Raw genomic sequence first — 6,553 nt, forward strand, 5'->3', positions numbered from 1 at the left:
CAATCAGGCTTTTATTCGTACTACCCAAGTCTCCTTCATGCTCGTCTTGCATTTTTGCCATTTCTGAATAAATAATTGGTAAAACAGATGTTATTGGGTTTGTTTGATGTGATTTTACCAACCATAAATGTTCCTATCAATAAAAACTGGGTTAAATTCCTGAAGTTCAGATCTGAGCGTGATAATTAGGTACTTGTAGATCCTTGCGTGCTCGTTTCCTCTCTCCTGGCGGGCGGAATGTCAGAGGTAATGTGATCTGACACTCTCAGGCTGGGGGAAGGAAATTGGCCTGACCCAACTGTGACTTCTTCTTCAGATATCAGGGAAGCGCCGCTGCAACCCAGTGCCTCCTACGAAGCCCGCCGAAATGGACCTCACTGACCTCTCCTCGTTTCGCGGGCCTCCCGTTTGGCTCTGTGGACGGTGATCATCTCGACAGTGAGTCAGGACGCGTTGTTACTGGCACCGGTGTGTCATTCTGTTTCATTTACCCAGGGGAAGTGAGGATTCTGTTTGAACAGATGTGGGGGGTAACAGAGCGGGGAAACGACAAATTATTACCCCTCTGTCACTTATATGGCTGTTTACTCACAATTAGGTTTACATACACGTCTAGAAGACGAGTCTCAGTGGTCTTGATGCTACTTCTTTTTCTTTGACTAAGTGATTGAAACACAAGCATCTTCATCCATTCATTACAAATGAAAGTTTATTCATTAAATTAAAGTTTATTGTGGGTTTTTCTTTCTTTTTCATGCATTAAATGTTTTGGATCGGACTCTCTACTTCAGTTTCTCTCTACTCTCTCTACTTCAGACTCTCTACTTTAACTTCCTTCGGGATCAATAAAGTATCTATCTATCTATCTATCTATCTATCTAATCTATCTATCTATCTATCTATCTATCTATCTATCTATCTATCTATCTATCCATCCATCCATCCATCCATCCATCCATCCATCCATCCATCCATCCATCCATCATTCTACTGCAGTGACCGGAGGGCACTGATGGTCTGTAACGCGTTACTCTAATCTGACCACATTTTTCAGTAACGAGTAATCTAACGCGTTACTATTTCCAATCCAGTAATCAGATTAAAGTTACTTATCCAAGTTACTGTGCGTTACTATTTTTGTCATTTTCCTTAGTGAAAAGATATTTTTGCTTTCTTCTTGGCAGGGGCGGAGCCAGGGGGTGGCCAGTGGTTGCCATGGCCACCATAAAGTAATCTTCGGCCACTCCTCCGGCAATTTTTTTGCATTTCTGCAGGCAGGAGCAGCGCACCTCAGATGAGTAGTTCTTCACCAAAACAGTGCAGTAACACACTCAACATAAATGTCAAACACCATTACAGAAGTACTACTGTATTTAGTAGTATTCGTGGCGCGCTACGAGTAAAAGCGCCAGCTGGCTCTGCGCATTCCAGTGTTGCCAGATTGGGCGATTATCCGGCAAATTGGGCAGATTTTGTTGGAAAACAATTTAATAGCAGGTAAATAACACTTCTATTTAAAATAAAATCTTCCGTTTTAAGAAGCTCCAGCATTGTAGAAGGCTATTAAAAGTAAAGTAAATTTTCAATGCTGATTTAGCGTAATAGTGTTGGTCAGTCTGTATCATATTCTTGAAAGAAAATTTAAATTTGTTTTCCATGCATTCACACTAGCATGTTCTGGGGTTCAGTTGAGTCTCATCAGTACACACAAGTTGGCAGCCAAATGATAAAGTATTGCAAAGGATTATCTTTGAAATATTCCGCATTATATAACTAATAAAGTAACTTGTAATCTAACTTAGTTACTTTTAAAATCAAGTAATCCATAAAGTAACTAAGTTACTTTTTAAAGGAGTAATCAGTAATCAGATTACTTTTTCAAGGTAACTATGCCATCACTGCCGGAGGGGGAAAAAAATATTGGTGCAATCCATATATGTATACATGTATCCACATGTATAATGGTGTGTTATAGAGCATCTCTAAAACGGCTGGAAGAATTATTCAGCAGAGGAGAACCCGTCAGAGCCCTCTACACCCTCAAAGCGACCTCCAGATATTCTAAAAACACTATTTTACAAGTAAACAGATTTAATTTCATTTGATCTATTCATAGTTCCGAAAAGTCAACATTAAAACTTACACAAATCTGTGCAAATAAACCCTTCATACCCGCCTATGCGATTTGTGTTGGAATCAGCTGGATGCCCTTCCTGACGTAACCCTCCTATGTCTATCCGGGTTCGGGACCTGCACTGAGAGCGCTAGGTTGTTTCAGCCACCCCACCCTCATCGATATAAGTCAATCATGTCAGTGCAGATGCCCCCTCGAATGCTGAGATTCAAACCCTTACCGTACTTAACCACTGCCACTTCTGAGCGCCCCTGTTTGTTGGATATATTCTGTACTTGGCCTCTCCGTTTGGCTGGCAGGTAAACCGACCCCATCGGTGACAGACATGTTTGTAGGTCTGTGATCTCTTTACTGCTGTAGGTCTGTGATCGAGCAAAATCAGAGGAAGTAATAAACCTCTCAGAGTGCCGGTGGTGGTTCTGCTGCAGAAGGTTTTACAAATTCCTCTTGATGTTATAGAAAACGTTATTGTTTCATGTACTGTGGTTGTTTAAAAGGTGATAATTATACAGGTTCTGGTCTTCCATATACACTATATGGCCAAAAGTATGTAGACACCCTCCTGATAACTCAGTTATTTAGTTTTTGCCACATCCATCCATGCTAACAGGTATAAAAATATATGAGTTAAATGATATGCTTTTTACATTGAGGCAACAGTTTAAGAAATTGTCCTTTTTCTTTCAGCATGATTTCACCCCTGAGCACAAAGTGAATTCTATAAAGACTCTATAGGCTCTATAAAGACTCTTTAAGCTCTATAAAGACTCTATAAGCTCTATAAAGACTCTATAGGCTCTATAAAGACTCTATAAGCTTTATAAAGACTCTATAGGCTCTATAAAGACTCTATAAGCTCTATAAAGACTCTATAGGCTCTATAAAGACTCTATAAGCTTTATAAAGACTCTATAGGCTCTATAAAGACTCTATAAGCTTTATAAAGACTCTATAGGCTCTATAAAGACTATAGGCTCTATAAAGACTCTATAAGCTCTATAAAGACTCTGTAGGCTCTATAAAGACTTTATAAGCTTTATAAAGACTCTATAGGCTCTATAAAGACTCTATAAGCTCTATAAAGACAGGCTCCAGTTTACTACACAGAGCCCTGGTCTCAACCCAGCTCACTTTTGGGATGAACTGAACTCGGAGTGTGAGCCAGGCCAACAATTTTGTTGGCTGAATGGGCACAAATTCCCACAGACATGTTTCAAGATCACATAGGGGTCACCCTGTTTTAAAAGTATTTGTTTTTGCAAGCTTGTGGTCAGGTGTCCAAATACTTTTGGCCATATAGTGCACAGTGTGTCCACATGAATCAAAATATGGCTTCATGTTATATTACTATCTCCATGTATTCATGTTATATTACTATCACAGCAGGGGTGAGGGTTAGTGGCTCAGTTGTTAAGGTACTGGACTAGTAACCAAAAGGTTGCTGGTTCAAGAACCACCCCTGCCAGGTTGTTACTGTTGGGCCCCTGATCAAGGCCCTTAACCTTCAATTGCTTGGAATGTATTTAGTCATTCCTGTAACTCACTTTGGATCATGTAAATGTAAAATACCACCACAGTCTGAGCCAGTTTGAGGAGGCCCTGTTGAAAAAGCGGGCACCGCCAGAAACACAAGCTCTTTCACAACACCTCATAGATGAGGTCAGTTTTCAATCGGGTCCTGTTAAATTCAGATCATGGGTACGTTCTGACTCACGAGTGTTTCACCAAACTCATCATCTGATTCTCTTCCAGGTTCTTACATCAGTTTTGGATATATTACATCCACCTACACACTGAAACACACTGAAACACAGAAAATGTGCATCTAATCAACTCACGATTTCAATACAGTGTGTACTAGAGCTATAAAAAATTTGTGGACACCTGACCATGAGCTTGTTGGACGTTCCATTAGATGGTCCTGAACCATCAGTAACTAATCTGTGCATGACAGAAATACATGTACATGACAGTGTGCTAAAATATTACTGACACACACACACACATACATCAAACAACACACTTAGGGTCAGTAGCTCTGCCATGCAGCCAGTGTTGGGCCCTTGAGCAAGGCCCTTAACCCTCTCTGCTCCAGGGGCGCCTGTATATGTATATATGACAAATAAAGGCATTCTCACTCATTCACTCACTCACTCAGCTTTTCAATGGGCGCAAGGCACATAGTAACACCCTGGACGGGGCGCCAGTCCATTGCAGGGCAGTCACACACATACACACACACACACACACACACACACACCCATTCACCTATAGGGCAATTCAGTGTCTCCAATTAACCTGACTGCATGTTTTTGTACTGTGGGAGGAAACCGGAGCTCCTGGAGGAAACCCACGCAGACTCTGCAAAGAAAGGACCCGGATCGCCCCGCCTGGGGATCGAATCTTCTTCCTGTGAGGCGGCAGTGCTACCCACCAAGCCACCGTGCCGCCCTAAAGGCATTCTATTCTATTCTATTCTATTATATAGAGTGCCTGTCCACTTTCTGCATGTATTTGATTAGGTGCTTGAAAGTACAGACACAAGGAGAACATTTGAAACTTATTACAGACTTGGAACAGGTGGATCGAACCTGGAGGTGTTGCAGTGCGGCACTCTATAAGCTCTATAAAGACTCTATAAGCTCTTTAAAGACTCTATAAGCTCTTTAAAGACTCTATAAGCCCTATAAAGACTCTATAAGCCCTATAAAGAAAGACTCTATAAGCTCTTTAAAGACTCTATAAGCTCTTTAAAGACTCTATAAGCCCTATAAAGACTCTATAAGCCCTATAAAGACTCTATCGGCTCTATAAAGACTCTATAAGCTCTTTAAAGACGCTATAAGCTCTATAAAGACTCTATTAGCTTTTTTAAAGACTCTATAAGCTCTATAAGGACTCTATAAGCCATCTTGCTGTGAGGCGAGAGTGCTATCCACTGAGCCACCGTGCCCCACTAAAGGCATTCTATTCTATTCTATTGTATTTTCTAGAGTGCCTGTCCACTTTCTGCATATTTACATTTACATTTACATTTACATTTACATTTACATTTACATTTCAGCATATATTTGATTAGGTGCCCTATAAAGACTCTATAAGCCCTATAAAGAAAGACTCTATAAGCTCTTTAAAGACTCTATAAGCTCTTTAAAGACTCAATAAGCCATATAAAGACTCTATAAGCCCTATAAAGACTCTATAGGCTCTATAAAGACTCTATAAGCTCTTTAAAGACTCTATAAGCTCTTTAAAGACTCTATAAGCCATATAAAGACTCTATAAGCCCTATAAAGACTCTATAGGCTCTATAAAGACTCTATAAGCTCTTTAAAGACTCTATAAGCTCTATAAAGACTCTATTAGCTTTTTTAAAGACTCTATAAGCTCTATAAGGACTCTATAAGCCATCTTGCTGTGAGGCGAGAGTGCTATCCACTGAGCCACCGTGCCCCACTAAAGGCATTCTATTCTATTCTATTGTATTTTCTAGAGTGCCTGTCCACTTTCTGCATATTTACATTTACATTTACATTTACATTTACATTTCAGCATATATTTGATTAGGTGCCTGAAAGTGCAGACACAAGGAGAACACCTGAAACTTATTACAGACTTGGAACAGGTGGATCTAACCTGGAGGTGTTGCAGTGCGGCACTCTATAAGCCCTATACAGACTCTATTAGCTCTTTAAAGACTCTATAAGCCCTATAAAGACTCTATAAGCCCTATACAGACTCTATTAGCTCTTTAAAGACTCTATAAGCCCTATAAAGACTCTATAAGCCCTATACAGACTCTATTAGCTCTTTAAAGACTCTATAAGCCCTGTAAAGACTCTATAAGCCCTATAAAGACTCTATAGGCTCTATAAAGACTCTATAAGCTCTTTAAAGACTCTATAAGCTTTTTAAAGACTCAATAAGCCCTATAAAGACTCTATAAGCCCTATAAAGACTCTATAGGCTCTATAAAGACTCTATAAGCTCTTTAAAGACTCTATAAGCTCTATAAAGACTCTATTAGCTTTTTTAAAGACTCTATAAGCTCTATAAGGACTCTATAAGCCATCTTGCTGTGAGGCGAGAGTGCTATCCACTGAGCCACCGTGCCCCACTAAAGGCATTCTATTCTATTGTATTTTCTAGAGTGCCTGTCCACTTTCTGCATATTTACATTTACATTTACATTTACATTTCAGCATATATTTGATTAGGTGCCTGAAAGTACAGACACAAGGAGAACACCTGAAACTTATTACAGACTTGGAACAGGTGGATCTAACCTGGAGGTGTTGCAGTGCGGCACTCTATAAGCCCTATACAGACTCTATTAGCTCTTTAAAGACTCTATAAGCCCTATAAAGACTCTATAAGCCCTATACAGACTCTATTAGCTCTTTAAAGACTCTATAAGCC

This window comes from Trichomycterus rosablanca, chromosome 19, assembly GCF_030014385.1.
Source record: "Trichomycterus rosablanca isolate fTriRos1 chromosome 19, fTriRos1.hap1, whole genome shotgun sequence".
Classification (NCBI taxonomy): domain Eukaryota; kingdom Metazoa; phylum Chordata; class Actinopteri; order Siluriformes; family Trichomycteridae; genus Trichomycterus; species Trichomycterus rosablanca.